Source organism: Manis javanica, chromosome 6 (genome assembly GCF_040802235.1).
Source record: "Manis javanica isolate MJ-LG chromosome 6, MJ_LKY, whole genome shotgun sequence".
Lineage (NCBI taxonomy): Eukaryota > Metazoa > Chordata > Mammalia > Pholidota > Manidae > Manis > Manis javanica.
Genome location: NC_133161.1, coordinates 82,427,175 through 82,449,385, shown reverse-complemented (window position 1 = coordinate 82,449,385; position 22,211 = coordinate 82,427,175). Strand labels below are relative to the sequence as shown.

Below are 22,211 nucleotides of genomic sequence, written 5' to 3'. Positions count from 1 at the left end.
CTTACTCCTCAAAGTTAGTAATTCTATTCACTTCTTCTCCTCCTACTGTCCCATTTAGCAGATTTTAGAAAAATAAAGATTTAAAATGTACTAGGGATAGACAAAAATTATTGATTATTTGTTTCCTGAGTTGAGGGGCAGTGTGTGGGGTTGTAGGGTAATGATTGGAAATATTAAATATGGATATTTCCACCAAAACAAAAAACAAAACGTCACTAAAATATCATTTTTCTTCTCTTTCATTCCTTGTGAGATAAATAGATCTCCAGAGGGAAGTAATGACTCCTTTTGGGAGTTGGGGATGATAGAATATATTTAGCAGTAAAAAGGCTGCTTAAGTAAGCTTTAGACCACAGAATTCAGGCTCACCTAAAGGCCCAGATCAATCCTGGCCTCCCTTCATGAACATCACAGAAGAAAACTGAAGGATAAGTGAAAACAAGCAGAGGTATGCATGACAGGGCACACAGAAAAGAATGCTCAGAGGGAAAGAAGGGATGAGAATCAAAAAGCAGAAGGATATGTATCTGAGTAAAAATGCTGGAAAATAGTATGAAGCTGTTTAATAGCAAGAGTTGATACTGGGGAATACAAAGAACTGAATGGAAGTTCAGGTTAAAAAGAAGACTACTGTGTTATTTTGTTTAACAATAAATTTGTAAATTAATATATTTTTTAGTTTGTTATACAGTACCTCTATTAATGGATAGTGCAGTCAGATAGTACAGAACAATGGATCACAAGTAGGTTGGAATGGCTACATAATGAAACTTTCTAAAGTCTTCATAAACTTGGAGATTATATTTTTATTCTTTGTAGTTACAGACTAACATGCCACGCTAAAATTCCCACCGATTGTCATAAAGAATAACAAGGGGGAATTTAGACACAGTTTATGTTGACCAATTCCAGAAGTATGATTTTTCTAAGTAATCTCCCAGATTAAAAAATGAAAAATATATAAATCCAAGTACTAAATCTGAAATAATTCTTACTAAAGATGAGTAACATTGAGCTCCATGTATAAAAATGATAGAAACAAAGATAAAGACATGTGTCATAATAATTACAATTGCACAAAACTTATTTTATGTATTAGGATGTATTTGCTCCAGGCAGTGTTTTTGTTTGCCAATATTTAGCAAAATATGGGTAGAACCAAATTGCACCAGTCCTGTAGCTCACAGGACTTGGGGAGCAGGTTTTCATAAAAAGCAATGTAGTGAGTATCAGGACACTTACGTAGGATATTTCTTTCCTCAAATAAATCTGCATGAGGCTAGGATATCAGATTTCATATATTATATTTTCACTGAAATGAATGAATAAAAAGCTTTATCAACCTCTTAGATATAAAATAATAGCCTATGTATTATTATATACAATATATACAAAATACATAATAATAGATGTATTATTACATCATTAGCCACAACCTGCCCATAACTTCACTGACATTAAAAACACTAGAGCTTCTGGTCAGAGTAGCAGCTTGACAAATTCTAACCAGAAGCCCATCAACACAGCCTAAATTATTATATAGGTAATTTGTGCCTTCGTGAAAACCATAATACGTGCACAGATCTATAAATTTATGAAGAGGCTGTGCTGTTGATTCCCTTCCCTAGACAAACATTCTTACATGCCCTATCTCTCAACTTATTTTTTTAAAACAAATAAATATGTTCATAAATGGAGACAGAGTAAATGTATTATTCCGTTCAGTTTGGGCATGATGAATATGATATATATTTTTAAGAAGATAAGATAAAAACCTTGTCTTATAGTTTTCACTTCCTTCTTTCTAACTATATTTTCCTTGATAGAAAGAGTTCTATTTTTCTCTTTTATGGCCCAGTACCACCAAGGAGACAGCGGTCTTGAAAGATCTATTGCTTTACCCAGAAATTATTTTTTTATCTATCACTGTGCCCCACTCTAGCCCAAGAGTAGAAAACTCCACGTGGGGGAATTCAGACAGGTAACATAAATGAGTAAAAAGAACCAGGCTAGAGAGGACAGCCCTACTTAGCCTCTATCTATCCTTCCTAGATTCTCTGACTCTTAAAGAAAATGAGAAATATACATTATACATCATCAGCTGAAATATCCTGACTCTTAAATGTTAGCATCTAAATCATTTTTAAATATTATAGGAGCCAAGGACATTCTTTTCAAGGCCAGTGACTGACAAGTCTTCCACATGTAGAGTAATGTTGCTCAAATAACTAGACAATACATTCTTAACACAATATGTATGGACATATCCGGGTCATCTTTTAATTCCTGCACTTTATACAAAAATAATAATAATAATACCTCAACACTTGGAATATTTTTACTGTGTCATGTCTTGCTAAATTACCTCATTTGATATTCACAATAATATTATCAACTAGGAACTAAGTTTACTCTTATTTTGTAGCCTGGTAAATAAAATTTAGGTAATTTGATAAAATTGCCTGAAGTTACATGGCTCTTAAGTGTGGAGAAAGATTTTAAACCCAGGCAGTCTACTTCTGGGCCTCACCTAAGCTTTATATGTAATTGCATTAGCTAGTGGGGGCTGTTCAAAGCAGAACTGGTTGTTTTGATTTTGGTTTAAACCAGGCAAAGATAGTTAGGAGGGCATATTTACTACTGTCTTATAAATCACACTTAAAAGAAGTAAATAAAGCCCCTCTATGTAACAAGTGAATAGATAAAATATAGTTCTTGCATGACTAGTTTATTGCACTGCACCATCACTTTATAGCTCTTTATTACTGAGATAACACAGAGACAAGAATGAATTATGGAAAACATGTAATGTGTGTTTTAGTGTGTGTTCTCTTGACTGGGAGATGTTGGCTATATTGCCTGAGTGGCTTAAAAATAAATTTGGAAATATTGTACTATTGCACCTCATTTTGTTCATTGCACCAAACAGTTCTGGTGTAACTGGGTGAGGGAAATGAGTCACTTTTGCCTGCTGGAAAGGGTGGTACAAGGAATTATTTATTACACCTCATTTTGGTGGAGGAATTCCAAAAATGAATTAGGAATCAGAATATTATAAGAAAGTCAAGCAGTTTTCCAACTGTCAAGTTGGAATTAAATGATGATTTGGGTTTTATCAATAATACTCTAAAATAAATACATGATATGTGAACTGTTACATGAAAAATAAAAACTACATTTGATTCATGGTCCCACAGTTACTAATATGGCTATTTTAGTATTTTACAGAAGCAATTTCCATACAGCATAGAAATTTTTTGGTACTATTCAGGGAAGTACAGTTGTGAAATCTGCATTTTGATACACATGAAGTTGTACTCTTACAGTCTACTAAGCCAGATAGTGGTATTTTACTCCTGGAAATACTTTAAGCATTTATTTTCTATTTGTCAGTTCCTCATTTACTTTGCGTTATCTACATTACTTTGAAAGAATATTCTAAATAATAGAAGCTCTTTAAATTTAATCATTTCTTTTAAAGGCAAGACTTACATCTTTCCAATAAAGATCAATCAATAAAGTTATAGGTGGAAGCTTGGAAACAATATCTTAACTTGATGTGACTGGAATCAGAATCCTACAACCAAAGAATATCATTTGCTATTTCATTTAATAACACTGCTATAGGAATTTCTTGTCCTTAAACTGCATCCAAAGAGCAAAATGTGTTTTCCTGAATTTGCCCACGTTAGGTATATTGTGCATTATAAGGTGGTAAAATTATACCTTCCACAAAAACAGAAAGCATTTTTCCTTTTTTTCTCTAATGAAAGACATCATATTGGTACACTGAAATATACAACTATAAAGCTCTTGACAATGGGTGAAGGTTTTAATTCATGTTGCTTTAATATGGCAAGTAAACATGACATATTCTTTACAGCCAATTCTGACATTTTCTAAGGCCCAAAGTACTCAATTTGTGTTCTGTTTATAATAACTTCTTAGTTTATTTCTACCTCATAATCCCTACACATAGTATTTTTCTCCAGAAAGACTTCAATTATAAGTATGCAGATATGTTTCATAAGCTAATGAAAGTCATTAGTCCGTGGCCTTCCTGCCTACATGATAACAGTAGGATCATAGTACAAAGGACAGAGACCTAAACCATTATTTGCAAAGAAGGTTAAAACCATATTAAGAAAGCTCCCTCTGAAGTACTGGCAGCTTATGGTACTGGGACCTAGAGTGAGGTAAGGTTTGATTCAATATTTTTTAGCTTTCTGAACTACTTCTGCTCCCCTCCGGTCTTCTAAAATTGCTTATGCAGATACAATTCTGTCACTCTTTATTTTCAAGTATTTATTAAGCATCTGCTATATATCATATGTCATTAAAGAGGCTGGGAAAATGATGTATGTAAAAGGACCAGAACCTGTTCCCATTGCCATAGAAGACATATTTTTTTCTGAGAAGAAACCTTCTCTATCTTATGTCTGCTCTTACTCTTCCCACCACTACCCACTACTACATATAACCTCTTCACCTTCTAGAGAGTCTGTTATCCTACATTTAAACACAAAGTACATACAAATAAAATGGTCTATGAGAGGGGTATCCATTGTACAAGCCTCCTTCATTTAATCTTCTTAGTACCAGGTTCATCCCTCACAACATAATCTAAATCAAGACCTAACTCAGGCTATAAAGAATCACAGAGATGTCATTACATTTTAAAATATAAAGGAAATGGAAAATAGAACATAATTTTCTAGGCTGTGGCTTTGAAATGTATCTTGACATTTGACATAGAGGTGAAAGGTATTTTCATTCTTTATTAGTATTTTCATTCTTTAATGGACTGTCAACACTCAAAGCTGCATTATGGCTACACTAATGATGATTTCTCTGGCATTGAAAATCTCAATTGTGGAGTAAAGGGGCTAAATCTTAATGTTCAGCAAAGACTATCCTGGAAACCATTTTAGCAGTAGAGTGAATATAGCTCTCTTCCATTGTCAAAAGGAGATCCTTGGAGATTTCATGTTCTCTAGCAGAAACTGATCTTTAGGGATTTAGGAGCAGTAGATCCTAAACATAAATGCAGATTAGAATCACCTGGGGTAGTTTAAAAATACTGGTTTCTAGACTCTCCTCCTAGACACACTGTTAATTGGTCTGAGTGACCTAGGCCTCAGGATTTTAAAGCTCCCAGATGACTCTAATGTGCAGCCAATGTAGAGAATCACTGTTCTAAGGAATCTTTATCAGTCATTCCAAAAACTCAGAATTATTGATTTTTTTTGTTCCTGGTTTAATTTCTTCTGTCTTGTAGCCTTATGATGGAGTGGCAAACTGCTGATGGGAATGAAAGGCCAGAGAAAGGAGCTTCAGGCCTCTGGTACAGAATTCATTATGGGACATGAAAGATGCTTGTACAGAACAAAACAGCAGTAGACTCATAGACACTGGGAAGAGACTAGTGGTTACCAAGGGGGAGGGGGAGGAGGGCCAAGGAGCACAATAATTGCAATCACAATAAAAGTTGGTCATGGGGACCGTGGTGCAGCATGGAGAATATAGTTTATGATTTTGTAACATCTTTCTACATTGATAGATAGTAACTGCACTAGAAGAGGTGACCGTTTGATAATGTGGGTAACTGCTGAACCACTATGATGTACATTTGAAGGCAGCATAAAATTGTATATCAACTATACTTCAATAAAAAATAAGAAAGATGCTTCTACAGACCTAATTTGGAATCTCTGATATATAAGACAGGCTCATTCATGTCTTTGCCAATATTCTAAGCCCATGAAAGATATTGTTTTTATTTTAAAACTGTCCTCTTATCAGTTGTCTGTGGCTCTTTTGTGGCACACATCCGGGTGCACCCAGTGTAGTAGTTATTTATGTAGTTGGCTAATCCTGCTGACTAGAACAGGTGGTCACCAAGGAAAGAATTCATGTCATACTTCTCTTTGTACCTAGAGATGTAGCGAACAACATTGCACAAGGTAGGCACTCCAAAATAATTTGTTGAAATCTGTGCGGCTCTTTGGATCTTTTTTAATTGAATAATGTATTAACATCTACTGAAAGTAGGGTGGATGAGTGGAAGGAAAGGAATAAGAAACAGATGGACACAACATTGTTTATAGAAGCCCAAAAGCTTTTTCTCATATTGACCCATAATTTGCCAAGAATCAATTCTAACCAGATTTTTCAGCTTCCACTTTAAGGTGAACATAATTTGTACTGTTGGACCTTACTACAGATACTTACATACCCTGAAAAAATATCCACAGTATTAATGGACCTCAGTAAATTTATCTTCAGTTATTAATATCCAGAAGCAATTTTAGAAAGGTTTTAAAATTCTGCCTTAGTATCAAATACTTATTGTAAATTTTAGAAACCAAAGATGGTTATTCATTTTTAAAGGTATTTCTTCTAAGTGCTCATGGCACTGAGTTTCACTCCCAAAGCACAAATAAATGACTCATGTTAACTCAAGGCCACCTTTAACTCAATTTCTACTACACATTCCATTAGCATCCAGGCTCTAAGGTTTTACACCATTTCATGAGAAATTCCAGGCTAAGCTTGATAATCTTTTTCTCACTCCAATTAGAAAGAAGAAAAGACAAAGAGGGGATGTGAGGGAAACAAATGCATGGAGATAAACTGATAGATACATTTTTTCACATTTTAAATTTCTACTGTGATATCTGAAATGTCTATAATTTAATATGTAGAAAAGTATCAAATACATATCGAAAAAGCAAGATGATATGAGTTGAAATAAACCAATGCAGATCATTGTAAACAATTCTATTAGGACAAATTGTGAAAATAAACACATAATAAAAGAGACAGCTATTACAGACATAATAAGCAGAGAGGCAATCATTTTTTTTTCACCTGAAATGAGAATATTTTATTACTCTGTAGCAAAGCAGTATATACTGCTTTTTCCTTCAACAAAATACAGCCTACTAAATGTTCTTTTCCTCCTGGAATAGAAAATTGCTTATATCACACTACTTGATACAATTAAATGAATAACCAAGTTATATAATACTAGCATAAAGATCTCTTTGCTTATCCTCCTTTAGTTATTAAAATAAAAAAAACCAACTGCATGGAACATATACATTATCAAATTCCCCTGAAAACACAAAGGCTTTAAAGCTCTAGTTATATTGGCAGGTTTTGAGTACTAATGGAAAATGGAATTGATGCAATTATGTTGAAAAGTGGCAGGAAGCATGGCTTTTAAGAGAATCAGCTAGAAGAAAAAAAATCCCTGTTGCATGTGCCTTAAAGTTGTCAAGACACTAAGCTGAAGATATGCTCTCTGTGCCAGCTAAACCCTTGCCCAACTCCAGAAAGTAACTTTCTGAAGCCATGCCAAGCCCTTTGCTTGAAAATAACATCTTAATTGGTTTCATCTACTAAAATTCAAAATGCCCTTTTGGTGATGATAATACTCTTGTTGTTTCACTCCAGCTTGATGTTCTAGTCTCTTGGAATGTTCTGAATTTTGCAATTCAGGGGGGAAAAAAAAGCCCATGAGTATAGATTTATGGAGTAGACAATCTGTCTGGCTGGACCAATAAAAGTTGGAGTTTTTGATGCCAGAAAGATGGCTTCTACTTAAACCCAGGTTTGTATATAAGAGCAATGAGACTAATTTCTTTCCATTGTCTACATCATCATTACATAATATGTAGGTGTGAATATATAACTAGGTTAATAATGTTTAGAGAATGCCTAAGGCTCTTATGACAACAGATACAATATAAATTATCCAATAAATCTTTTCAAATCAAGGGATAACTTAAGTCATGAAGTTTTGTTTTTAATTGAATTACAACTAGGGTGTATATAAGAAGTTGGAAAAATTATAAAGAGTTCCAAAATATTCATCACACCATAGTATCAAAACTTCTATATACCTGGTTATCATCTTAAGTTTATTAAAAGTTTTTCAGTACAGTCTACTGAATGGTCTATATACAAAGATATAACTCTAATCCCATAATGAAATTCAATAAAAATATTATTTTATACAAGGTAATTATAGAATCACATTGCTACTAGTCACTTATTCATTAGAGGTCCTAATGTTAAGAATTAGAGTTCTGTTGGAATTACATTGAACATGTAAAAGCCTCTATTATTACTATGCCATACATATCACTTCTAACTGACCCAAATAAGCAAGGTCACAAATACTAACTAGGGTATTCAACTCCTCTCACTCTCAGCTTCTAATTTTGTTAGCACTGTCCTAAAAGCTTGACATCCATTGTGTTCAGTATCAAATTTCAGTAATGAATTAAGGGCCAGCTTGTACACTTTGCACAAAGTATGTCTATTTCCAAAAGAGGAAAAGTATTTTCTAACCTAAATTTATGAAATGAAGATTTTACAAAACACATAATGAAAGATTATGTTTCATATGCCATAATTAGGACTCCGCTAAATCCTTGATATTTGAGGCTAAGTATAGTAACACTAACAAGCTGGGTTGCAAGACTTCACTGGCTATAAAAGAAGCAAGTATACTGAAGAGATTTAGGTACTTATTTTATGGTGCCTTTACATATGGTTTGCACCATTCATTCCCTTTATCTTCCTTTTATCTGTACTAAAAATGAATTTCTTTCTTCTGGCAGGTTGTTATTCAGCAAGTCATTACATTCTCACTATTACGAGCCATCAGTAATGGGAAGGAGGCAGAGCTCAAGCATATAAAGTCACCAGAATTTATAATCTGGCTCCTCAGCTCACTTGCACCAAGCTGTACTATACACCTAAGTGCTACAGTAACGTTTTAAGTACTAAACTGTTTGCCAAGCTAATTATCCAACTATTACATAATATAAATTTGTGGTACAGGCATACTTGGTTTTGTTGTACTTTACTTTATGTGCTTCCCACATATTGCATTTTTTACAGATTGAAGGTTTGTGGTAACACTGCATGAGCAAGTCTATGAACACCATTTTTCCAATAGCATTTGCTCACTTCATGTCAGTGTCACATTTTGGTAATTTTTGTGGTATTTCAAATTTTTCATTATTATTACATTTGTTTTGGTGATCTATAATCAGTGATTTTCAATGTCAGTACTGTAATTGTTTTAGGGCACCACAAACTATGTCCATATAAGACAATAAATCTATCTAAAAAATATGGTGTGCATTCTGACTGCTCCACTCACCAGCTGTTCCTACATCTCTCTCCCTCTCCTCGGGCCTTCCAATTTCCTGAGGTAACAACAATATTGAAATCATGCCAATTAATAACCCTAAAATGGCCTCTAAGTTCAAGTGAAAAAGTTATCTGTCTCTCCCTTTAAATCAAAGGCAAGAAATGATTAAGCCTAGTGAGGGATGTTGAGATAAACCAAAAAGTAGGTCTCTTGTGCCAGAGAGTTAAGTTGTGAAAGTGAGGGCAAAGTTCTTGAAGGAAATTAAAAATGCTCCTCCAGTGAACCCATGAATGATAAGAAAGCAAAACAGCCTTACTGCTGATATGGAGAAAGTTTTGGTGTTCTGGATAAAGGATCAAACCAAAGACACATTCCCTTAAGACAAAGACTTATCCAGAGCAGTTCTATCTCTAGTCAATTGTATGAAGGCTGAGAGAGGTGAGGAAGCTGCAGAAGAAAAATCTGAAGCTATCAGAGGCTTGTTCATGAGGCTCAAGGAAAGAAGCCATCTCTAGAACATAAAAGCGTGAGGTGAAGCACCAAGTGCTGATGTAGAAGCTGCAGTACATCATCCAGAAGACCTAGCTAAGATAATTAATGAGGGTGGCTACACTAAACAAGAAATTTTCATTGTAGAACAGACTTCCATTGGAAGAAGTTGCCATCTGGGGTTTCCTGGCTAGGCAGAAGTCAATGCTGGCTTCAAAACTTCAAAGAACAGGCTGACTCTCTTGTTAGGAGCTAATGCAGCTGGCGACTTTTAAGTTAAGGTCAATGCTCTTTAACCATTCCAAAAATCCTTAAGAATTATGCTAAATCTCTGTCTGTGTTCTATAAAAATGGAACAACAAAGCCCAGATGAGAGCACACATGTTTACAATATGGCTTACTGAAAATTTTAAGCCTACTGTGGAGACATTTAAAGAAAATAAGATTTCTTTAAAACTACTACTGCTCATTGACAATGCATCTAGTCACCCAAGAGCTCTGATGGTGACGTACAGTGAGATGAATGTTGTGTTTATGCCTGCTGATGAAACGTCCATTCCACAGCCCATGGATCAAGGTGTTACTTTGGCTTTCAAGTCTTATCATTCAAGAAATACATTTCATAAGGCTACACGTGCCATAGACAATGAACCCTCTGATGGATGTTCAAAGTACATTGAAAACCTGCAAAGGATTAGCCATTCTAGATGCTATCTAAGAATATTCATGATTTGTGAGAAGTATCAGTATGATCAAGAGTTTGGAAGAAGCTGATTTCAACCCTAACGGATGACTCTGAGGGGTTCAAGACTTCAGTGGAGGAAGTACCTGCAGATGTGGTGGAAACAGAAAGAGAACTAGAATTAGAAGTGGAGCCTGAAGGTGTGACTGAATTGCTGCATCTCATGGTAACACTTCAACAGATCAGGAGTTGCTTCTTATGGATGAGCAGAGAAAGTGATTTCTTGAGATGGAATCTACTCCTGGTGAAGATGTTGTGGAGATTGTTGAAATGATGACAAAGGAGTTAGAATCTGACTGTCATCGTTTGAGAGGACTGACTCCAATTTTGAAATAAATCTACTGTGGGTAAAATGCTATTAAACAGCATTACACACTACAGAGAAATTGTTCATGAAAGGAAGAGTCAATTGATGTGGTAAACTTCATTGTTGTCTTATTTTAAGAAATTGCCACAGCCATCCTACCCTCCACCATCAGCAACCGCTACCCTGATGGGTCAACAGCCATCAACCTTGAGGTAAGACCCTCCATTAACAAAAAGATTGTGACTTAATGAAATTTCAAATGATGGGCAACATTTTTTAGCAATAAAATATTTTTAGTTAAGGTATGTACATTGCTTTTTTACATATAATGATATTATACACTTAAAATACTACAGTATAGAGCAAATGTTACTTTTATGTGCACTGAGAAACCAAAAATTCATTTGATTTGCTTTATTGCAGTGGTTTAGAACCAAACCCATAACTACTCTGAGATATGCCTATATTTGACACTTTAAAGTAAGAAAACATAAATAATACACTACTAATGATACCAGGAGTAGCTATTTTTCTTCATTTCTTAGTTTTTGCTATATGCATTTATAAGACAATATATACATAGGAAAGACCACATTGGTATTGCAATATAATGAATCTTTACTCATTGAGTATGTGTATGTATGTATGTATGTACATATGTATAAATACATTTATATATATAAATACTTATTTTTATTCACATTTATTTTATTCAGATACATATCCCCTCTTCATAACTGATTCTGTTTTTAGAAAGTGAAATTCTATACTAAGGAAATAAGATGTTTCTCATGAAAGAATTTAACAACTGCTTCTTTAGCACTATTATTTCTACAGAAACTCAAGGTTTTCTTTTTGTCAGATCAGCAGTCTGACCCACTTCTCAGAAGAACAGCAATTATCTTCTGTAAAATCACATTGTCTTGACTCCTTTGGTCTAGCAATTCCATACAGACTGGAGACCTGACATTAGACACTACACTACATATAGGATTAAATATGAGCAATGTTATATTCAAAGTTCGATACCTGCTCATTTTTTATAAGAAAATAGTTTTAGTGAGGTAGTAATTGAGTAATTAAGTAGGTAGAGTATTTCATACTTTTATTATCAAGAATCTTAAATGCTAGTAAGTGTTAAAAGTTGAGAAAGGTAAGAATAATAGGCACTTTCACTGGCATCCCTTCCCACTAGAACATAAGATTATTTCAATGATTGTTCTCCTTCTAAGTTAATACATAAATGAGCAGATGAAAATACTCTATTCCAGGGACAACAAGGGGGAAATGTAATCCTGATGTACACAACACATCAAATGAAGCTCTGGACTACAAGAGCAGAAACTTAGAAAAGGCAGAAAGTATATGTTCATTAATTTATGTAAGTTATAAACAAATAAAAATATGAATATCAGTGTTTATGTAATGCCTCAATCTTTCCAGAGAGACTTTAAAGAGGTACCTAGTGTTAAATATAGTTAATGTTTGACATATAATAATCAATAAATTATTGGGAAGCAGGTAACATGAGACAAATTTGTTAATATTCAAATTAATGGCCTACATTCCTGAGATTTTATAATATTCATTTTCAGAGCATCTCCAATTCTCCATAAGCATAGCTTATAATTAATTTTCTTCTTCTTAAACCATTTCCCTTTTATAGTCTTGTCTCTGTCATCATCAAGTTGGAGGTCCTTAATCAAGATATTTAGCCTCTCTGGGCCCCTATGACTACCACCTTCATAGGCATTCAGTAATAGATGAGATAATATGGAAATTCTCCAAAAAGTAAAAAGCACAGTGCAAGAGTAACATATCACTACTGAATGCTAAAGGCAGTTAATTCCCACTGAAGGAGGAGGGAGGGTTGAAATGACTGTTTGTGAAAAGCATGTACTTTGGAAATGGAGTATCCTTGCCATCGTTTACAGCTCAGTGCATTGTTTCACTGCTACAGCCCTACCCTAAAATAGCACATGGCTCAGCACTTAACTCTGCCTTTCACATGCCCTTCTTGCCAACTCATACTCTGCATTAGAAAACGTCTACTCTTTCTGTTCCTCGCTTTTAAATGCATTTTCATTTAATGCATTGATGCTCAGTAACACATAATGAAAATGCAGAAAGCCCAGGAGTATACTAGAATTTACCCAAAGCTTAGAGGTCTCTTTCTCAAAACTTTTATTTTTTGACAGCAATAGAACTAAAACCAAATGATAGGTTTTATACCTTGTTATGTAAAAGGTATTTAGAAAATGGTAGAATTGAGTATATCTCGGCACTATATTTAGTTGATGCTTCAATGGTGCCCATAAAAAAGAACACCTGAATTTTTTTTTTCTTTAAGAGAAAGGGTAGACTATTTTGAACGCAGGGAGACACACTCTGATAAACTTGCACAGGGAGTTTGTAAGATAGGGAGAGTGAATCATAACTTTTTCTACAGTTATCCTTTGAGCTCAGACTCAGTCCCATAGCCGCAAAGGGAGAGCTGCAGACACCTACTGCAACAAAATAAACATTCTGCCAAGGTACTTTCCTCATCCTCACCTTGATGAATCTGAAACTGAAGGGGGGATTAGGGATGGTGAAGAGAATTAACTTTATTTCCTTGATTTTCAGGAAGGCTTGATTTTTTAAGAGAAAAGCAACAGTCTACAGTGATACCTTTAATATGATAAAGCTATATATATATACATGGAGATATAGATATAGATAGACTGCCTTCCTGAGAAATGTTCTTTTCTTGTCATTGATTTTTGTGGACCTCAAAACTAAATCCAGCAGCACCTGCGGAAATGACTCTGGCTCTGGAGTCTGACTGTTTGAGGTTTAATTATATCCCTTTTCATCCCTGTGACTTCAGGCAAGTTACTTTCCCTGTATACATATCTTATGAGGATAAAAACACTGCCTAATTCATAGCGTTGTTTAGAGAATTAAATGAGATAACGTGAAGCATGTAGGATGGTGCCTGGCACAAAGGCAATAGCAATGTTAGTGATTATTATAATGGATACAGATAAATTATCAAAAACACTAGAAACACAGAACACAAACTGTAGCCTACATCTACGAAGGATGGAAAAAATGCATATCTTTAGTTTTAGGTACATTTTTTTAAATCAAAATTACAAAGAAAGGCTATGTAACATATACTTTTTGTCTACATATGTGAACAATTTATCAACATATTTGAACAACACATGAATGGATTTAAAATAAGCTATCTAGCATCACTTGAGCTAACTTCACTTGATAGAAAGTTCAATCAGAAATGTTTACACATATCTATGGATAATCATGGAATATGACACTTCTTTTTACGGAGTTGCTTTGATTGGATGATTGGATAACGAAGAAGCAGCACATAAGCTCACGCTTTTGATTTTCTATCAATGAAGTACCCTTTGGTTTCGACTGCAGGAACCCTGTGCCTTGAGGAATGCCTTAACGTCACAATATCATCTTTTAGCAACAGAATTCAGCTTATCAGAATCTGACAAAAGTCACCTAGAACAAGAATTACTTTTTTTTTATGACAGAAAAATATGGGTTTCCAACATTTTCTAAAAATCTTTGAAAAAGAGAACCACATCATATCATTGTAACAGATTTCTATCCTAGTATTTCCAAAGAGACATTCTTTGTAATACTTAAAATTTCTCTGCCCCAATTCAAGGGTGTGAAAGATATTTTGTTTTATTTTGACTACTGGAGTCCTTTATCAATACATATTATAGGGAAAAACAGACATGAATTTTCTTGGCAATTCCTTTTCATCTTTCATTCCCACTGCATTTCATAGTAGTTTTAACTTGTGCTTTACATCACAAATTTAGTGCTGTCTACTTGAGACTCTTTATGGTCTAGGTAACCTAACTCACACTTGCATTCATCAGTCCCTTCCTGTCTGCAAGGCCACTCTCACAGGGGAGGAAGGCAGAGACTGTCCTTTCACACAGCACTTGTTGTTGAGTTTGGTTTTATTAAAACACTCGGGTGTTATTTAAGATGTCCAATTGACATTTAACTGAGACAATGAGAAGGAGAATTAAAATGAACTGCAGTAATACAAACTTTCCCATAAACTAAATATGTCAGAAGATTCAATAAAACAGAGTGAGAAGTCTTCAAGATTAATAGAGAAAGCAAAAACAATTGGCTTTATTATTATCTCTTGGTTTGATCATAAGACAAACTGTTCAATAACTATGCCTTGTAATGTTACTCTACCAGAGTTCCTAAAGAGGCAATTTATTATTTTGAATTTATTGTCCAATAACAATTCATCAGCTTTTGGGGTTCACTCGCTAGTTCATAGGGGGCCTTTTATTTTGTTTAATTAACTAAACTTCTTGTCAAATGAGGCAGATATTAAAAGGATAAAAGATGTTTTGTAAAATTTCATCATTTTTCATTTATATCCTATTGGTGACCTGGAGACTTTGACAAATTTATAATGAAAATTCAGTACTGAAAGGAGGCAAAAAGAATCACAAAGTAAATAAAAGAACTGATAATCCAATGCAAGTCCAGTCTGCACTTAATATACTTTTTTCCCAATACAGTGCATCCTGACACTAAAAAATTTTAAGTCACCGTCATGTACATGTAAATGGAAATAGAAAGAGAAAACTCAGTCTTGGGCTGGAAATATGGCCAATGTTAGCTAAGAAAAAAATGTATACAAATAGTAGAAATCTTTATGGAGTGTTAATCTTTTAACTGTCATTCTCAGGCAATTTGTCACAGGCTTAACTGGGGTAGGGAGCAGTTTAGTAGTAGGAAGTCTTTACTGTTCTAGTGAACACAAGTAAAGAAGAGCAGTCACAAATAATTGACTTTTCCGCCATCCATTTAACTATCAGTGAATTTATTTTTAAGCTTTCATGGTTTTTTAAGTGCTTTAAAATATTTCCATGGACACCTTGATAACTCATAAGAGTTTTGAGCCAAAAGAAAACTTGAAGTGGAGACAGACTGCTGCCTATTCAGCAAAATGAAATTCAGGCTTTTTGAAGCTTATGGGATACCGAGTTCACCTTAATTTTATTTTACTTCATTACTTCAGGATGCTGTCTTTCTAGACCAAAATCATGTAAATAGAAATGATAATCCAGTATTCATCAAGATTCCTTAACAAACAATGTCTGATAACTCAGAGGTTTGTACTGGAGAGACAAAACATTCACATGTTGCCTCATTGGTAACAGACATGGAACTACTGTGTAGGTTTTGGATAGGTAAACTTCTAAATTGACGTTGATATCTAATATTAAAACATAAACAAGAAATTTTGCTATTTCAGTAACTTAATAATATATATTCTCATTAGCTCATATAAGATTAACAAATCTAGTAATTAAATCTCAACTAAAATACTCAATTTGAAGTCTGTTAGTTTCTTCAATCACAAAGCATTACAAAGAGTAAATATTCCTAAATAAATTCCAATTATTCATCAAAAGGATGGAAAAAACCTAATATTTAATTGCCATTACTTTAGATGGATGTATATAACCTACACTTGTTAATTATATGGATATATTTATATTTTATTTAATTAATATGTATCTATGGATATATTTATATGGAAATATTTCATATTATTGTGCAGAAATGGATCAGAAAGTATTCCACATGCCCCAAGGTTTTACGGTACCCTCAAATGTTAGTGTTAAATAGCTGCCTACAATTTCAAGCCACACCTTATGCCATGACAATCGTAAAAACTAAACAAAGTAGAATGGGTTTTTATTAAGTTCAAGCTCATCATGAAAATTGGACTTAAAAAATACATTTGAGGCAATATTTTAAAAGTCTAAACATATCTAGATATGCTAGACATATTAGCATATATTGATGTCAAAGGTATTAAGAATTAAGATAATATACCTGACAGGCCACCAATTGAGGCCTTATCAAAGGCAGAGTATATTTGAGGCCTCTTCCCTTTAATACTGGAAAACTAGGCTTTTAATCAACATGTACATAAAAAGCCTGTGATAGAAAATATCTAAAACTTATAGAGGTTAAATGTCTATTAGAGAAGGAAATAGAATAATTAGGAGATTCAAGAATTAACTAAAAATAGTTAATATAAAAATTGAATTGCCAGACCATGCTGAATATTTAACATATAATGTGGGAAAAGTTTGGAGGTATATAGAAAACATTTCACCATCAGCTATGTACCAGGGGACGGATATAAAGCCATTTGTGCACAAACACAAATTCTTCTCTCATGCTGTTTATATTCCAGTGCTGTGATGAAGAAATGAGTATCTGTTGCATTCTACCTGGTATCTGTCATTGTTTCAAATTAACCAAAACTCACTGAAGTGTGGTTGTAGTATACCAAGGCTCTATTGGTTGGGGAAGTGTAGTGGGAAGATGTATCAAAATTTACAATAATTCAACATTCATTGAGCAATAACAAATAGCAAGCAGTCTCTATGCCAAGTGGAGGGGAAGTAATTACAGTACATATGAAGACCACATTTCTGTGCTAAAGGAATTTACCAATATTAATTCTGTGCAAATTTTCATGTATTATAATAGGATGCACACTACATATCACACAATACAACTTACAAACAATTCATTTAATTTTAAAAATATTCTATGGAATACATGTTATTCCTATTTTACAGATGATAAAGTTCTGGATTAGGAGATTAAGAACTACCCCAAGAATGTAGTATGCCCAGAAAGTAGCAGAAAATTGATTTAAAACCAGTTCTGTATGACTCCAAATAGATGAATTTTTAAAAATATTTTTACTTTTATTCTTCTCCTTGCCCAGGTCCTTCAAACAAAATGTTACTGAAAGCAATGACGGAAATTATTGGAGATTTCCTCAAAGGAGATGATATTTATGAAACAAAACTATGCTTAAATATTATATAATTTTAGGGCAACAAGGAGTCTTAAAGATCATTTAGTGTAAATTTTTTTCACTGGTTAGGGGAATTGAGGTTCTGACAAAGTGTCAGAGTTAATTAGTGAAGAACCAAGGATTGAAAACCTGTTATTTTGATCTCCGTGTAACTACTAGTCTCATTAAACTACACTAATATTCATACATTTATGTATTTCAAAAATATATGTCTACTAAACATATTTCCTAATATTTTAATAAAAATGTCCTAGAGGCCATTGAAATGACATTTTCCCCACTTAATTTACACTAAAATTTTCTTGGTATTTTTCATTATACAAAAAAGACAAAAGTGTTACAACAAAAAAATTTAGAACAAGGATTATTACCAGGAATGATCAGGGATATTTCATAGTCAATTAATTTGAGGTCAGTTCATCAGGAGGCACAACACTCCTAAATATGCCAGTACCTAGTAACAGAAATTCAAAAACATGAAGCAAAAATTGATAGAACTGAAAAGATAAATAGAAAAATCTATAATTACAGTTGGAGAGTTCACCCTCTTCTGTCAGTAATTGAAAGAAGTAGACAGAAAATCAGTAAGAATATAGAAAACCTAACAGTCAGCTAATCGAATCTAATTGGCATTAACCTATCACTGTATGTATCTAGGGTCTTTGGAATCTATGAGTCATAAGGAAAGACAAGACTACATATGTACCATAAATGAAATTTGTTTTGCTCGTTAATATACAAGGGAGGGCTTTGTTGAAAAGATTTTGCCTTTATGAAAAGACCATAGATTCCAGATCAGTCAGTCCATATAAACTATATGCAGGGTTGTAAAATCAGTTCAAAGAAATTTTAAAGAATTGGAAGCATACTATGTATGTTCTTTGACAATAAGAGTTTAATCAGAGATCAACAGATATATATATATTATATATACATATTATATATATATATATATATATATATATATAATACCCAAATATTTGTAAATTATACAACATATTTCTAAATAACCAGTGGGTAAAATAAAAAAATAACAGGAGCAATTAGAAGACAATTTGAACTGACTGAAAATCAAAATGCACTTATCAAAAATATGTGGAACAATGCTAAAGCAGTTTTCAAGGGACCTTTATAGCATAACTCGCTATATTAGAGGAAAGTTCTCAAATCAGTCTATGCTAAGAAGTTCCAAAAGAAAAGCCAATTAAACACAAAGCAAGAAGAAGTAAGAATTGAATTTTGGAGCATAAATCAAGAAAATATTAAACAGAAAAATAATAGAAAAAAGAATGAAACCAAAGCTGATTATTTTAAGAGATCAATACAATGGAAAAATTGATCTCTAAACAGATCAGTCAGAACATAAAGGAATACAGGCAAAAATTGTGAATATCAGAAATGAAATAAAAAACATTACTACAGATCCTACAGACATAGTGAGGATATTAAGACGGTATCATGAATAACTTCATATCAGTAAATTAAATGTCTAAGATTTATAGTCTAAATTACTTGATGAGAAATTAATACAAGAATCTACCTCATTTTTAAAAAGAAACAATATTTAACACATTCAACTCATTAATCACACTTTATTACACCTATTCAATAATCATAACCTATTTGAACAGACAATATTTCCATTTTTCTGTTGCTTATAACCTTTTCTTAATATTACATGCAAAGGATAACTTTTATCAAATTATAGAATATTTGTTCCTGGTTTTGAAAATTACATGCTAAAATTTCTACTGAATAAAGGCAAAATCTTTTCAACAAAGCCCTCCCTTGTATATTAACGAGCAAAACAAATTTCATTTATGGTACATATGTAGTCTTGTCTTTCCTTATGACTCATAGATTCCAAAGACCCTCTGGGACAAAAATACAATGACAGTAATACTATGAAATGTGAATCTGGCAAACTATTGGATCTTTGTCAACAAAAATTCAACTTAAGATTTGCACTAACTTTATATTCATTTGAAAAGCTCTTTGACATTAAATGAGAATTATAAAAATTACAAAATGTAGTTTCTAATAGAAGTCACAGTTCTTTCTACATGGATTTAGAATAAATCTGCAAGATTTAGCTTGCACAAATGTAACTAATTAATAACATCTGAAGTACATTCTCCCATAAAACTGATGACCATCTGGTTGACCTTGGGCTACATCAGTAGGGAAGACAAATCTGTAAATCATTGTTTCCCAAATGTTATCACTCCATCATTCCACCACAAAAAGAAATGGAACTTGGCTGGGAAAGGAAATCTATAGTGTCACACACCTTCAAATTGACTTTTATCTTATTTGAACTGTGAGATAAGACTCAGAATTCTTCAAAAGAGGCAGTTCAAAGGACAAAGTTACAGTGAAGGAGATTTCAAGTCAAAGGAGTCAGGAGACAAAGTAATTATGAAAGAACATAAAGATACAAATGACCCCTGCCTGCTGCAACTGGAAATTATTTGAATTTCCTTAAAAGCATCTTCCAACTCATAATTTTTTATGGAGAACTAGTAATATAAATTTTGAAATATGAAACAAATTAAAGATTTATATCATATATATTTAAATTAAGATATATTCATAAATATGTCAACCCAGTACAAAGTTTTATACTTTGATGTCAAGACTCAACCATTTTTAAAGAAATTTAGTAACCTACTCTGTGTTATATTCAAATAAGTCACCCTAAAATCAGTCAGAAACTTTAAATAATAAGACACTCAAGCAGGTACACTATCAAATCTCTTAAGAAAGTGACTAAATTAAGGATTAAAATTTAACTTCTTAACAATTGTTTTTGCTCAAGATACTTTTCCTATGATACTCTGCCAAATATGTAGTTCATTTCCAGAGTTTTTTGTACTAATTTAGAAATTGTGTAATTTCATTAAGTTTACTCTCCCTATTAATACAGATCTTTAAAATTACAGTATCCAAAGTAAGTGATATTCTATCTCTGATTATTTCCTAGTAAGACTCTTGGGAAGAATAAAATATCAGGAATTAAAATTTTCAGATCAATAGGTTACCTTACTATGTTGTATTATGCATATGCTATAAATTAAGGCAAGTCTTATTCTGTAAGAACCTATTTTGCATCTGAAAGCATTCAAAATATTAGACAGGTACTATTTTAAAAAACTCATCATAACTTCTAGTCAGTCATTTTATACATAGTGGTTACTGTCCTAAACAGTATGATCTTAAAAGATTGTATTACTTATTTCCTCTAAAAGATAAATTGTAATTATCTTTTCAAATATAGACTTGATGAATTATTTCTGAAGACACACTTGTTTTTTAATATTTACATATTTTGGGTTAAATTTGGCTTTAAAGAAAGTTTTGATGTAATAGAACAGGTTTAGATACCTAATCTATTAGAACATCTTCCTATATACTGAGAGAAATATAGACAATATGGGAGAAATTGTACTGCTCTTTAATGCCTTTCCTTTTTTACTTATTGGATATTTCGTAGTACTCAATTTGGGAGAAAAGGTATATGCAGACTTCACGAAGCTTTAGTAATTAAAAAAAAAGAGACACTTCAAAAAGTCTATTTTTCCTTCACAGTTTAACTGGATAGCCATGAGTTTTAAGGGGAATGCCTGGCTTAGACGCTAAGGAAGCAATCAGAAGTTCACACACTCTAAGATCTACATGAGGTTCCTTCAGTGCTTATGATGACCTCAGACCTCAGAGAAAGAAAGAAGAGATAGTATTTGACTGATAAGCATCACTCATACTGCTGTTCGAAATTCAAGTTAACAGAAGGTCTGTTACACTGTCATATAAATATATAGGAAGTACATGCAGGAAGGTTTGAGAGTATACTGTTCTCAAATGAAAATGAAATTATACCCAATGACATTGAGGTTTATGCAGAGACAGAGTTGAAAGAAGTAATAAAAATACAAAATGACCCTAATTGGCAGGAGGCTCTTCCTAATCCATTTCTTAGTCCATCTGTCCAATTAGTATGGGTTATGTGACTGACGGAAATCCCTCACCTGTAAATTGTTTGAACCATACACATTAAGCTCAGGAGGACATTTGGCACCAGTTCCCTCAAAGAATCTTACACCTTTCATGTTTGTGAAAATTTGAAATCACACCCATTTCCCTAAGCTTCTAAAGATAACATTTGTACACAAGAATGATCAAAAGCACATTTCTAACTATTCTTTAAGGTCCTTTTCACTTAATTAGGAGGTCTGCCAACCTCATGAACTCCTTGTGGAAATAGAAGCACCATTAGAACAATATATGGAGAGACTGGTTTTAGGGCACAGGCCCAAAATTCATTAGGAAAAATTTTCAGTAATTAAACATGCATAGCTCTTTCTGCTGATGAGGATTAGCACATAAAGAGTGTTTCTCAAACACCAGCTGACCATTAAGAAGAAACTTTTAGAAAAGGGCAGAATACACTTCAAGCATTTTCATAAACAAACACAATAGGGGGCTTTTGTCTATTAAATAACTCAAAATAGTCATGTCACCCCAAAAGCAGTAACCTACATATGTTTTAATTAATTAATACTTAATAATTTTAATTTATTAATTTTTGAATTTGGATAAGACA

The 22,211-nt window shown here is 33.1% G+C and overlaps 1 protein-coding gene across 2 annotated transcripts in view; it reads right to left on the bottom strand.

Moving 5' to 3' along the window:
- SEMA3C (semaphorin 3C) overlaps positions 1-22,211 on the bottom strand; it is a 184,804-nt gene that overhangs the window by 159,946 nt on the left and 2,647 nt on the right. The gene's annotated exons all lie outside the window — the stretch shown is intronic.